Source organism: Leptodactylus fuscus, unplaced genomic scaffold (genome assembly GCF_031893055.1).
Source record: "Leptodactylus fuscus isolate aLepFus1 unplaced genomic scaffold, aLepFus1.hap2 HAP2_SCAFFOLD_156, whole genome shotgun sequence".
NCBI lineage: Eukaryota > Metazoa > Chordata > Amphibia > Anura > Leptodactylidae > Leptodactylus > Leptodactylus fuscus.
In genome coordinates, this window is record NW_027440178.1 from 136,251 (window position 1) to 151,295 (window position 15,045).

At 49.6% G+C, this 15,045-nt stretch overlaps 1 non-coding gene across 1 annotated transcript; it reads left to right on the forward strand.

Annotated features, from left to right (window-relative positions):
• Positions 1-1,562: 1,562 nt before the first annotated feature.
• On the forward strand, positions 1,563-1,644 carry TRNAS-CGA (transfer RNA serine (anticodon CGA)). Its single transcript has one exon. It is a non-coding gene; the product is annotated as a tRNA-Ser (tRNA).
• Positions 1,645-15,045: the final 13,401 nt, after the last annotated feature.

Sequence of the window (15,045 nt, forward strand, 5' to 3'; positions counted from 1 at the left end):
TTCCCCATAGGGTTTCATTGATCGTGTACTCTTGAGTGTAGCTCGGGCTGAGAAGGACGCAGTAATGGGAAAGTTGACAGTTAGTGACAGCCCATCATAGGCTAGCTGGGTGAGCTGGCAACTTGAATCATGCAGGAGTTTGATTTTCCCCATAGGACTTCATTGATCGTGTACTCTTGGGTGTCGCTCGGGCTGAGAAGGACGCAGCCATGGCAAAGTTGATAGTTAAGCATATCTAGTGACAGCCCATGATAGGCGAGCTGGTTGAGTTGGCAACTTGTATAATGCGGGAGTTTAGTTTTTCCCATTGGACTTCACTGACGGTACTCTTGAGTGTTAACTCGGGCTGAGAAGGAGGCAGCCATGGCAAAATTGACAGTTATGCATATCTAGTGACAGCCCATCATAGGCGAGCTGGGTGAGTTGGTAACTTGTATAATGCGGGAGTTTAGTTTTTCCCATACGACTTCATTGACGGTATTCTTGAGTTTATCTCGGGCTGCGAAGGAGGCAGCCATGGCAAAGTTGACAGTTAAGCATATCTAGTGACAGCCCATCATAGGCGAGCTGGGTCAGCTGTCAACTTGTATAATGCGGGAGTTTAGTTTTTCCCATAGGACTTCATTGACGGTACTCTTGAGTGTATCTCGGGCTGAGAAGGAGGCAGCTGTGGCAAAGTAGACAGTTAAGCATATCTAGTGACAGCCCATCAATTTAGTTTCCCTGTCGTCCTCAACAGCGGCACAATGTGGGGGGGTATTTCTGCCCCTGTGTGCTGGTAGGACAGGCGGATATTTAATTAGCCAATCAAATGCGTGGCAGGCCCTATAAGAGGGCACAAGAACCTCCCCTCTGCGTGTTTTTTTCTGTCCTGTGTGGACAGAGGACAGGTGGGAGGACTTGTGTCCTCTTTGAGAAGCTCAGCAGGATCACTCACCTCCTGAGCGGTTGTTTTCTTCTTGTCATCTTCTGTGCCCTGCGGGGAGAAGGTGCTTGTTAGCCATGTGTGGCTACCCCCCTCTATCCCCCCTGCCCCCCCTCTCCTCCGCTTCCCCTGCTCCTTGTGACTTACCTGACATTTTGGTGAGAGTCCGGGGACTCCGCATGCCGCCTTTGGTGGCCGCACGGACTGCCGGCGGGTGGAACCACACTGTTGTGTATCCTGTTCCCCGCCGGCCGCTGTAAGCGCGCACTTCCGGTTTCGACGGAAGTATCATAGCGCCATGGCAACGGCCTGGCGCTGGCGGCCGCTCACTCAGGGAAGATTCAGGCCTTATTAAAGGCCGGAAAAGACGGGGAGATGTGGGGGTAAGTGCCCGTGTTAAGGGCCTCTTGGTGGGGGGGAATGTATATCTTAGCAGACCCCTGATTACAGGGTTAGTTGTCTGGGCAGGTTGCCTCACCTGCTTTGATTGTGGCTCCGCCCACTTCCAGCCGGCCAGAATTAGGAGGCTGGCTGGCCTGGTGTCAGAGACCTTCCTGCAGTATCTGCTGAAGGCGTGCGATTGTGGTGTTCATTGATCTTGAACTCTTTTCCAGTTTGCAAACTTTATTGGGAACCAGCTGTGATGGCCAAGTGGTTAAGGTTTTGGACTCGAAATCCAATGGGGTCTCCCCGCACAGGTTCAGATCCTGTTCACAGCGCCAGCCCAGCTAGCTCAGTCGGTAGAGCATGAGACTCTTAATCTCAAGGTCGTGAGTTCGAGTCGCACGTTGGGCGCCAAGTCACCTCGCTGTCCGGTCTACTGGACCTGTTAAGATTTACCCTTTTTTTAAAAGCTGGTATGATGTCATGGTGACAGTGTTGCATGGTCTATTATCTCTCTCTGTAGGATATGTCATCCTCTACTACCCCTCCTGGGGATGGTAGGAGGAAAACCTCTTCCAAGAGGAAACATCTTTCCTGCTTCGATTGCGACACACCGCTCCCTGATGGTAGGTAGCGGCTTGAAAGGTTGTGCCCTGCGGGGTACTACTGGTCCTATAACTTGCCTATTTTCAGGCTATGAGTGGGCCCGTTGTCGCGGGTGCAGAGGTCCTCCACCTGTGGAGCCCTCTCCCAGAGATATGATGGCCTGGGTCAAGGAGATGGTGAGTTTGGGCATCGCTTGGGTAAATAGTTTTTCCCTTGCTTGTACTCTCCTTTTTGTTTTGCAGGATGATTCCCTCAAAGGGATCCATTGCACCTTGTCTCAGCTCACCAGGAGACCATGCTCTGAGCTCCGTTCCTCGTCTCTCCCCCCCCCCCCCTTGTAACACCTGCGGGTGGCAGAGGATGATTCCTCCGAGGACGACTCAGTTATTCCAGCAGAACTGCGTTCCATTATGAACAAACGGGCAGGCTGCTGAAGTCCATCCGGTCTACAGTGGGCCGAGATGTTGACGGGGAAGCCTCCACGTCTGCCTCTGGGGGACATATTGCCTTCCATGCGGACGCCACGCTGACCGACCTTATGGCGCAGCAGTGGAAACAGCCAGAGAAAGGACATTCGCTTTCCAGGATCTTCAAGAGTTTGTTTCCTATTAACACTACCCAGTGGGATTCCTGGGGGCCTCCCCCGAAGGTGGATTTGGCCGTAGCAAAGCTGTCCCGCAGAACCCTGGTGCCCTTGGAAGATGGTTCAAATCTTCAGGACCCTCTGGATCGTAGGGCGGACTCCGTTCTGAAGAAGGTCTACTCAGCTTCCTCCGCGCAAGCCTCTGTGGCCATAGCCTCCTCTATGGTTGGTGACTATTTGCGCAACCGCTTAGCCGCCTTGGAGCGGGATATAGACTTGGGCGTAGACAGAGATGAGATTCTGGCCTCTATGAAAAGAGTTCATAGGGCTGCAGATTATTTGGCGGAATCCTCCTGCCATCAATTAAAAATCTCCGACAAATCTATGGCGTTGTCTACTGCGGCCCGTAGACCCCTTTGGCTAAAGCCTTGGCGGGCAGATTTTGCGTCTAAAGCAGCACTCTGTGCTCTCCCCTTTGAGCCGGGAAGGGTGTCTGGCCAAAGCTTAGACGCCATTATGGAGGGATTAGCTGAAGGTAGGGGAAGGTCCCTACCTCAAGCATCCAGGGGCAGACGTGCTCCCTCTAGAGGCAGAGGTTCTTCCTCTAATTATAGACGCCCTTCCCAACAACGGCGTTTTAGATATCGCCCTAGGGGAGCTGGTCGTGGCGCTTCCAAGAAGGACACCAAGAGGAAGCCTGAGTTTTGACGTGGGGCAGCTCCCTGTGGCCCCCCTTCCTGGGAGGACGTCTTTCCTCCTTTTCCAGAGCATGGTTCACCCATATCCAAGACCCATGGGTGTTGAAGATCATACAACACGGGTATCACATCAACTTTCATCTTCCACCTCCAGATCGGTTCGTTTCCACCCAAACTCTTCCACCTTCTCAGCAGGCCAGTCTAGAAGCCTTGGTTGCCGAATGTTACCAAGGGCGCCCTGGAGAAGGTACCAGCCTCAGACCTCAGTCTGGGAGTCTACTCCCCCGTCTTTCTGGTCCCCAAGTTCACCGGGGGCTGGAGGATGATAATAGATCTGAGGTACCTCAATCGGTTTATCAGGAAGAGGTCATTTCGAATGGAAACCGTGGATTCCGTGGCTGTGTTTCTTCAGCCAGGAGAGGTGATGGTTACCCTCGATTTGAGGGATGCCTATCTACATGTCCCCATTGCTCATTTCCACAGGAAGTTCCTCAGGATTGCCGTCGCTATGGCCGGCCACAGGGAGCACTATCAATTCACAGCTCTGCCATTCGGCATCACATCCGCCCCACTGGTATTCACCAAGGTGATTTCTCCGGTCGCCGCGGCCCTCAGACTTCAGGGTCTTTTCATCGTCCCTTATCTAGACGACTGGCTACTGAAAGCTCAGTCTCCTGCTGCCCTCCTCCAGCATCTCAACCTTGCCATCAACTTCCTACAGGAGTTAGGATTATCAATTGGGAGAAGTCCGAAATCGTTCCATCCACCTGAAGAAAATTCCTCGGATTTATAGTGGATTCAGAAGCGATGCAGATCTTCCTCTCCAGTCCAAGGAAGGAAAGAATCCAAGCCAGTGCACGATTCCTATTGCGCACTTGGCAGGTAACCATCCGGACCGCCATGAGAGTCCTGGGCCTGATGTCATCCTCGGCCAGGGCGGTGCCTTGGACTTTATGGCATTTGCGTCCCCTGCAGATGGAAGTGTTGAGAACCTGGAACAGGTCTCCACGGGGATTGCACAAGAAGATCTGCCTTTCTCCCGCTACCCGTCTTTCCCTCAGATGGTGGATACACCTGAAAGACGGAAGGTCCACGGTCCCGACAGTGTGGACCCTGTTGACAACAGATGCATCCCAGTGGGGATGGGGAGCCCATTGTCAAGACAAAACTGTACAAGGACGATGGAGATGTCCGGAGCTGGGGTCATCCAATCTCAAGGAACTCAGAGCAGTGTACCTGGCCCTAGTACCCTTTGCCCCAGAATTGAAAGGCAAGTCTGTCAAAAACCGGTCAGACAATATGACGGTGGTAGTCTATATAAACAAACAAGGGGGCACCAGGTCACCAACCTTGCTGAGAGAGACGAATCTCATATTTGCCTAGGCGGAGAAGAATCTGGTCCAGTTATCCGCTGTTCACATAAAGGGCTCCCTGAACATAGTAGCGGATCAGGGTATTACCGTATCAGGAGAATGGTCTCTCAATCCAGACGTATTTCAACAGATCGTCCAGAGATGGGGTCTCCCGGAGGTCGATCTTATGGCTACCCGACTCAACGCCAAGGTGGGGACCTTCTGCTCTCTGTACCAGGAGGACAATCCCTTGGCGGTGGATGCCCTGTCCATCCCATGGAGGTTCAGGCTGTTTTACATATTCCCTCCAATTCCAATCATACCGAAGGTATTGATAAAAATAAGACAGGACCAAGCCTCGGGAATAGCCATAATCCCGTTCTGGCCAAAAAGGGCTTGGTTTGCTCAGCTCATACAAATGAGTCAGGGCATATATTGGAGGCTTCCCCCACTCCCAGACCTGGTAACCCAAGGAGAGCTGAGATGCCAGGATCTGAGGAGACTCAACCTGACAGCCTGGAGGTTGACCAGTCCCTATTGAGAAATAGAGGACTGTCACAAGCCGTCTTGAAGACCCTATCCAGCGCCAGAGCAGATTCGACTAACAGGAACTACCGTCGAATAGGTAACATCTTTAATGCCTGGTGTCTGCAGCATCAAGTGGACTCCACCGATCCCCCTACGGAGGCGATCCTGGACTTCCTTCAAGACGGACTAGACAGAGGTCTTACTGCGGCCACACTCAAGGTACACGTAGCGGCCCTGTCCGCCTATCTGGGGAGGCGTTTGTCTCAGGATCCTTTAGTGAGCACCTTTATTAAAGGGGCAACTAGGCTGAGACTGGTGGTAAACACCCCTGTCCACCAATGGGACCTTATTCCGGTCCTGAACGCCCTATGTGGCCAGCCATTTGAACCTCTGGAAGAGGTCTCCCTCAAGTCGCTAACCGGCAAAATGGCGCTGCTATTGGCAGTCACACCTGCCAAACGCGTTAGTGAACTACAAGCTTTGTCCGCTGAGGAGCCATATACCACCTTTTTCTCTGACCATGTACAGCTTAGGTTCCTCCCTGGGTTTCGTCCCAAGGTGCCATCTGCTGTAAACAGGAACCAACTGATTTCCCTTCCAGTATTTTTTCCGTTCCCTTCTTCTGCTGAAGAAGAAAGATGGCACAAGCTGGATGTGGTTAGATGCCTGCAGATCTACTTGCAGCGCACTCGCCCCTTTAGGTGGACTGAAAACCTGTTGGTCAGCTACACAGGGAAAAACAAGGGCGCCAAAGCCGCCAAAGCTACAATATCCCGGTGGGTTACCGAGACTATTAGAGTCGCCTATACCGCCCAAGGGCTGTCGGCTCCATCTTTCCTTCATGCCCATTCAACCAGGGCAGTGTCCACTTCACGGGCAGAAAGAAGTGCTTTGTCTGTGGACCAAATATATGCAGCTGCCTCTTGGGCATCTGAATCCACCTTCATTTGGCATTACCGCCTGAAGGACCAAGTGGCAGATTCCACTGCCTTTGCCCAGACCAGTTTAAGTTCGGTCATGGGTTTGTCCCACCCATCTTGGGGACCTGCTTGCTATATCCCCACATTGTGCCGCTGTTGAGGACGACAGGGAACGAGTGATTATGAAGATAATCTTGTTTCCCTTAGTCCTAACAGCGGCACAAGATTTCCCACCCTGGGAATCATATCTTATGTATAAAACTGTATATAAATGTAATGGAGGTACTTTTGTATTTACACGCAGAGGGGAGGTTCTTGTGCCCTCTTATAGGGCCTGCCACGCATTTGATTGGCTAATTAAATATCCGCCTGTCCTACCAGCACACAGGGGCAGAAATACCCCCCCACATTGTGCCGCTGTTAGGACTAAGGGAAACAAGATTATCTTCATAATCACTCGTTTTTTGTTTTTTTTTTCTGTTTTTCTGTTTTTGTTTTTTGTTTTTCTGTTTGTTTGTTTCCATGCATGACATATAAACAATTCCCCCACATTTACCCATTCACACTTACCTTTAAGGGTTTTTTTTTTTTTTCTGATATGCTACACTTCAATGCACCATTCTAAAATGATGACTCCATATTATGTCTTCTTTTTCCTCTGTCTCTCCAGCACCACACTTGATGCTTAATTAATCAGTTTCTGTTTCTGTGCAGACGGGAGGGGCTTTGTTTTTACTTGTGTTTTTTTTTATTGTTTAAAAGACTGCAGCTCAACACGCATCCATATGCCATGAGTAAGGGGGCAACCCCGAAACATGTAGGCTCTTGTAACCCCTACTGCTGCACATGAAGTTTTTTTATATGTAAAATAAAAGCTACGTTTTATGATACATGGATGGCTGATCGTTCATGCTGGACTTTGCTACTTTTCATTAATTTGTTCCTGTCTCTGCCGGGAGAGATCTCCGAGCACCGATCGCATTGCATCCATTAACCTACGTCATACCAGCAACGGGATCAAGTGAGTGGATTTGTACTTAACCTTTTGTTACCTTTTTACTACGGATTTGGGCTGTTGCATTTATTTTTTGTTTGAGACAGTTAAGCATATCTAGTGACAGCCCATCATAGGCGAGCTGGGTGAGCTGGCAACTTGTATAATGCGGGAGTTTAGCTTTTCCCATAGGACTTCATTGACGGTACTCTTGAGTGTATTTAGGGCTGAGAAGGAGGCAGCCATGGCAAAGTTGACAGTTAAGCATATCTAGTGACATCCTAATATAGGCTAGCTGGGTGACCTTGCAACTTGTATCATGCGGGAGTTTGATTTTCCCCATAGAGCTTCATTGATCATTTACTCTATAAGCTATAGTGTCAGGATGATAATGGAGGACTCCCTGTGGATCTCGTACAGCATGTGGGGCAGAGGAAGTTTGGTGGTCCCACAAGGTCTTGGCCAGAAGGGTGCCACTCTCAAAGTAGCGCTGACGGCTATACAGGAGAAGGCGTTGGGCAGCTCGAGTCGCCAAATCTCTCAAATCCGCCCTAGCGCTACAAGACGACGAAGGATAGAGACAGAAGGGGCACGATTTAAACTATCAGAAAGGGACTGAATCCGAGAAACCAAAGCCCTCTCCTGGGCTATCTTGTCCTTTTTAAATCGGGTAGCCAGGGCAACACATGGCCCACGTTTTCAACTTGTTGGTACAAAGGACCACCTTATGGGCCTCCCACAGAGTGGAATCCGAGGAAACCGAACCCACATTATCAGTAAAATAGTTCTGGAGATGCGTGCGGAGGGTAGCGCTAGAGGTTAAGGAGTGAAGAAGGGAGTCGTTACCAGTACCAGGGGCAGAGGTCAGGGAAAGAAGGACAGGGGCATGGTCAGACCAAGATATAGGGCCAATATCTGCATCAGTCAACATCCGAAGGGTCAAGGTATTACCAAAAAAGTAATTAATCCTGGAGTGTGTTTTATGGGGATGGGAGTAAAAAGTGTAAGAGCGAGCTGTGGGGTTGCGAACACGCCAAAGATCATAAAGGGCAGAGGATCTAATGAATCTACGGAATTCTCTAGCTAGGCAAGCTGTGGGGCACTTGGGGTACCTGCAGAGAGGGTCAGCTTATCAGAGTGTTCAGAAAACACCATATTAAAATCGCCGCCCAACAGCAAAGCCGAGCCAGAGAAAGTCTGCAGACGACGTAATATTCTACGCAGGAAAGGAATCTGGGAAGAGTTAGGCGCATAAATATTACACAATACAATAGGCCTACCAAAGAGGAGGCCTTCTAAAATAATATAGCGGCCATCCGGGTCCAAATGGGAAATGTCACCGATATAGGACAAGAACGGGAGAGCAAGATAGCTACTCCGCCCCTTCTATGGGAGTTAAAAGCAGAATAAGAATCGGGGAAGTAGTGGCGGGCAAAATTAAAATTACCATTGTCGTAAAAATGGGTTTTTTGAAGGAAAACCACATCCGCCTGGAGGGACCGAAGCTCACGGAGCACCATGCGCCTTTTGGCGTTGGAGCCCAGACCCTTGACATTCAGCGTGACACACTTTCTTGTGGATGCAAGAAAGAATGGATCACCAGCAGATGAACGAAGAGGAGAAAAAAGGCAGATCTCACCCGATTCAATTGAAGCAAGGATGGTCACTGGACTCTGGAAGGCTGCTATAAGAGACAATGGACTCTGAAAATAAGGGAAAAAGTGGGAGGGGGAGGAAAGGCGTATAGAGGGAGGGGAAAACATTAAGTGCAACAGAGAACAAAGAAGTGCAACAGAAAATAAATGCACAACCAAGACTAAGTCTCCCGGCCAGGGGGAAAAGGCCCACATACCAGGAGGAACGGGGCCAAAGACCCAGTGGAACCAGCGATAGGGACCACAGCAGGAAATCACCCCCAAGGTACAGGTGTGGGGGGTGGTCAGCACCAGGGATGACCAAAACAGTAGTGCAGATAACATAGTTGGGTGGGGCAACCCACCCTGCTGGAGCATAGCATGCCAGATGGAACCTAGAATATAGGGAAAGAAACAAGTCAATAAACAGCATAAGCATAACAGAAAAACTCTCGAGTCCACAGGAGCCCCCAGTGTAGTAGAAAAGGAGGAGGGCCCTAGCAGCAACAACTTGGTCTCCGGGGTAATGGGCCAGGAAAGGGGGGATGCCGTCTCCTGGATGGTGCAGAACTCCAAACTTGAGGCAGGGGCGGAGGGGGAGAGGAGAGTTCCCAGTCAGGGATGTCAGGCAGTGGAAAGCTGAGAGTCTCAGAAAGGTTGCAGATCCGTGTGGGAGCGTAGAGTAGCAGAGCGTCCATTCAATCGGGCAGTCAGTGTGAAAGGAAAACCCCAGCGATAGGGGATTTGATGATCACGAAGTAGCTGAAGAAGAGGATGAAGATGGCGTCTTTTCTGCAAAGTAATCCAGGAGAGGTCCTGGTACAGCTGGACCTTAGCTCCATCAAAGTCAATCTCCCTGAGGCGCCTAGCCTTAGATAGGATAGCTTCTTTCAGGGTGAAGTCATGGACGCAGCATATAACATCACGTGGAGTGTAACCCATGCCTTTGGGTTGGAGAGCTCTATGGGCTCGGCCCAATTTAATTTTGTGAGAGGGGGGCTCCTGAAGAATGGAATTAAATATCGCTTCCAAGGAGGCTGACAGATCTTCATCTTGGGTAGCCTCAGGGAGACCCTTGACTCGTATATTATTGCGGCGCCCCCTATTGTCCAAGTCCTCAAGGTGGCGCTGCATATCCTGAACAACCTTGCATTGAGCAAGAACAGAGTCCTGTAACTGCGAAACATAGGATCGGGTTTGGTCATGATCTTCCTCAAGGGTCTCCACTCTAGTGGTCACATGTTGAAAGTCCTTCCTCAGCCCTGCTATCTCAGAGCGAAAAGTAGTAGTAACTTATGCGATGAGAGCTTGGAAATCCTGACGCGTGGGCAGGTGCAGGGCCCATTGGGGAATGGCAGACTGAGAATAGGAGACATTAGCAGAAGAATGTGGAGGTAACAATGGAGGAACCAGGCCAGGGGGGTCCATGACAGCATAGGGGGAGAGGGAGGGGGTTGCTCCAAGGGCAACATCAGCCCCTGAGTCCATAGTTGAGCAGGTGGAGGCAGAGAGAGGGGAGGCTGCCAGGGGAGCAGCGTATACAATGCCAAGAGGTTCTGCAGCAGCTGTGGCTGTAGAGGTCTGAGGGACAGGAGGCAAGGCAGGAGAGTGGGACACCAAACTGTGTGCTCTGAATGTTTTCTGCCTAGCAGAGGCTACTTCTCACTTACAAAAATGGCCACACTTTGACCAGTATATCAGGCACAATGGTGTTGGTTTCAAAGAACCTTTGTACCAACAAGTTGAAAACGTGGGCCATGTGTGGACTGTGTTTGAGTCTGGCAAGCTCCATATCTGCTACCAGTTTCTGGCCATTATCACACAAGAAAAAAAATTCCTGGCCCCAGGTGTAGCAGGGAAAAACACATTGCCATCTCAGCCAGGATGGCATCTATGATCTCAGAGGCAGTGTGCTGTCTGTCCCCCAAGTTGATGAGCTTCAGCACGGCCTGCTGACATCTCCCCACGCCAGTGTTACAGCGTTTACCGCTTGTAGCTAGGGTGGAGGTTGCAGCGTAGTAGGCTTTCAGTTAACTCCTGCCATGAATTTTGGGCTGGGAGAGGAGATAGGCCAACCCAGTTTGCACCCCGGACCAAGACTCCATTACATTCACCCTGCCTGTCATTATAGATAAGCAGCTTCCCTTACCACAGGCGCTTGTCTATGCGTCGGTGGTCAAGTGGACCTTGCAACAAAGCGCGGAGCTCTGGGCCCGACTGATGTTATGGGACAAGTGCAGGTGCAAGGCGGGGACAGCACACCAAGAGAAGTAGTAACGGCTAGGCCCAGCATAGGGAGGTGCCCCAGCTGCCATCTGGTGACGGAAGGCCTGGGTATCCAGAAGCATAAACACCAACATCTCCAGGGCCAGCAGTTTTGAGATGAGGCCGCTAAAGGCTTGGACATGTGGGTGGCTTGTGCTGTACTTCTGCCTGCAATGAAACGCCTGGGAGATGGGCCGTGGCTGGGAAGAGGCGCATGATGGTGCAGGCCATGCTGGAAGGTATGGTAGCTGCCTAGAGTTGGTTGCTCCAGGGTTCTCTTACAGCAAATTGCCAAGGGAACTCAGATAAACAGCACTGAGGCCACCTCCTCTGAGATCCCAAGGGAACTTGACAAGAGTATTGTATTTGTTTTTGTTGCTTAGCTTCCCTCCACATCTACACTGCTTTTGCCCCTAGACATCACCCCAGTTTATGCCTCTGTTTCTAGACACCTGTTTTGTTGATTAGTTTGCCTGCACATCTACACTGCTTTCGCCCCTGTTCATGTCGGTTCGGTGGCCTCGTCGTCCACCAAATCCTCTTCCAAATGCTCACTGTCCCCTTACTGAAAACCGCACATAACCACAGCTCGGGCCTGGTCTGCGTTGTACCCTGCACCCTGCTTAATGCAGCTGCCATATCCGGAGTTGTGATGAGCCCATGCTATTGCTTTGTGTCCAGTGGAATGGATGGGAAAGGATTTCACATAAGTCTGCCACCCATGGAAACTCATGGTGCAGAAACTGCGGGAGCTGACTCTGAGGAACCCTTGGGTTTTGGACATGGTACTCCATCAAAGGTCTCTGCTGCTCACACACTCTACTCAACATGTGGTACGTCGAGTTCCAGCGTGTGGGGACGTCGCACATCAGCCGGTGTTCTGGCAGATGGAGGCGTTGCTGGAGGCTTCAGAGGCTATCAGCGGCTCCTGTACACTTGCGAAAGTGGGCGCACAAGCGCTGCACTTTCACCAGTAGCTTGTGTACATTGGGGTATGTTTTCAAAAAACGTTGCACCACCGAGTTAGAAGTGGGCCAGGCATGGAACGTGTTGGAGGCTGTCAAGCTCCAGAGCCGCTACCAGGTTCCGGCCGTTATCACACAAGACAAACATGCCTGGCCCCAGGTGTAGCAGGGAACAACACATTTCCATCTCAGCCAGGATGGCATCCCTGACCTCGGAGGCAGTGTGCTGTCTGTCCCCCAAGCTGATGAGCTTCAGCGTGGCCTGATGACGTCTCCCCACACCAGTAGCTGGGGTCAATTCAATGGCGGAGGAGGAGGAGGGTGGTGTTTCAGCACTCCTGCCAGGAATATTTGGCGAGGGAGACAAAGCAGGCCACCACAGTTTGCCACCCGGTCCCAGCCTCAACTACATTCATCCAGGCTCAGGTTAAGGGCTATAAAAGTGAATTTTGGAAGGTTTTACCACATCACACACACACACATCCACAATGACAGTTCAGGGTGGGGACTGAAGGATTTCCCATTGTTTATTCCATGTGTGGTTGTCATGGGCAACGTGATTTAAAGGGGTGCTTGGTAATGTTTCTTTAGCTTAAAATTTGGGTTTCTGTCCATCCAATTGGGGAGTAAAGAATGTTTCCAGGTATTTTCCCACTTTGATAGAGGCTTTTTTGAATGTGGAAAGTGTGTAGTTGTTAGGCTGTGATAGTGGGGTAATAGAGGGACTTTGGTGTGTTAGCGGCCCCCATGCTTCCCCTTGCTGTCCCAGTTGCATTTTAGAGGTGTTGGCATTATTTGCTGAGGTGTGATAGTGGACTTGGTGACCCTCCTGAGTTGAATGGTGGGATCCCCTGAAATGAAGTATTTTCTCCCATAGACTATAATGGGGTTCGATATTTGTTCGAATAGTCGAATATTGAGATGCTATTGGGAACAAATAACAAACATCGAATATTTTACTGTTCGCTCATCTCTAATAAAGGTTTACAGTGAAGATGTTTTGTCTCCTCTGGAGAATAGACCAACTAAAACAGCGGTTATCTGTGGACACAGGCAGACTGGGGTCAGGTGTAGAGTTAAGCCAATCTTGAGATTTCAGGATCATTTTTAAAATCTGATTTACGATCATTTTATTTTCCATTCAAACCCGATCCCGATCCAAATTCCGATCCCAATGCAAGTCAATGGGATTTTAATAATAATCGAAGATCGGATTTTAAAAACGATCCTATTCACTACACAGCATGGAGTCCAAAAATTGAACACTTTAATTTTTAGACTTCACTTTAACAAAAATACTCTGGCTATTTAGTCCCCCTTGTTAGGATTGTGCAGCAGGTGCGGCCATGACATGGGTGTCGCAGTCTGTTGCACTGCACAGTCCAGCATTGCAAGGGTTAACTTCCCTTGCAGCAGCCGGGCATGGCCGGCTGCCTGACTGATTGGGGTGTCGGCCAATGTACGCTGGGCATGGGCAGCTGGGCTGTTTCCTTGAGACCGCCCCTTCCTTATTTAAAGAGGATCTTTCACTGATTTGGGCACAAGCAGTTCTATATACTACTGGAAAGCTTTCCCGATCTGTGCCCAGGGTAAAGTGCTATCAGTCCCAGTACCGTAGCACTTTACAGTCAGAAGGGCATTTCTGACAGTTAGCCAGGGACGCCCTTCTCTACAGCAGCGCCTATCGCGCTGCGCTGTGTGAGCGGGGAGGAACGCTCCCCTCCCCTCCTGATAACACTCGTCTATGGACGAGCACTATGAACAGAGGGAGGGGGCGTTCCTCACCGCTCACACTGTACAGCGTGATAGGCGCTGCTGTGAAGAAGGGCGTCCGTGGCTAACTGTCAGAAACGCCCTTCTCCATAAAGAGCTACGGTACCGGGACCAATAGCGCTTTACCCGGGGCACAGATCGGGAAAGCCGATAGTGCGCTGAATTCAGCGCGCTGTCAGCTTTCTAGCAGTATATAAAACTGCCTGTGCCCAATCTGATGAAAGGTCCTCTTTAAGGGGGCTGGTCTGGACGCCCAGCACTCTAAGATCATTCCTCAAACCCAAATGATATGTGTGTGTGTGTGTGTGTAAGAGTTCCAGCCTAATATTTAGTTGGCCTAGCTAGAAAACACCCCTGAGATAGCAATGTCACTGTTAGTTGGGCAGCATGCTGCCTTGAGTGTTGTGTTGTGAATCATCTCGGTTGGCTTTAGCTAGTGTTCCCCTAAGTCAGGGTTCACACTGACAATTTGGTTTGGCAGTAAGCTGCCTTGTGGGTTGGGTGAAACTGAAACACACAGGGTTTAGGCGGTCTCTGTCTATTCCAGGAGTTCTGGCTAGACAGCTTTAGTTTATTATCAGACAAAAAATATAGGGCAATTCTAGGTAGTATTTGAAGAACTATCCACATTGGCCAACAGGCCCACTACCACATAAAGAACAACATAACTTCTAAAAAAATATATAAATTTATTGAAAATTACATAAATAAATAATAATATATTCAGAAGTAATGGTGCAACCAGCAATAGATGCAATGAAAATACATACTAATAGGTTTTCATAAGATAGTGTGTTTTATGAACAGTCAATGCAATATTCCATGACATACCATTTCAAGAAAGTGAATATCATTAGCTATATATGAATATACAAGAGCTTGGAATCACCAGAGAACACTAACTAAAAGGCCAATGTATTGACACTTAGTATTATAGGCAAAATATTGCAGACATGAGACAGAGCATATAAACTGCTAGGGCATTACCTGTATGTATATCATGCACCGATACGCGAACCGACGCGCGTTTCACCACGCAAGTGGCTTCGTCAGGGGGAGCTACCTCCCCCTGACGAAGCCACTTGCGTGGTGAAACGCGCGTCGGGGCGCGTATCGGTGCATGATATACATACAGGTAATGCCCTAGCAGTTTATATGCTCTGTCTCATGTCTGCAATATTTTGCCTATAATACTAAGTGTCAATACATTGGTCTTTTAGTTAGTGTTCTCTGGTGATTCCAAGCTCTTGTATATTCATATATAGCTAATGATATTCACTTTCTTGAAATGGTATGTCATGGAATATTGCATTGACTGTTCATAAAACACACTATCTTATGAAAACCTATTAGTATGTATTTTCATTGCATCTATTGCTGGTTGCACCATTACTTCTGAATATATTATTATTTATTTA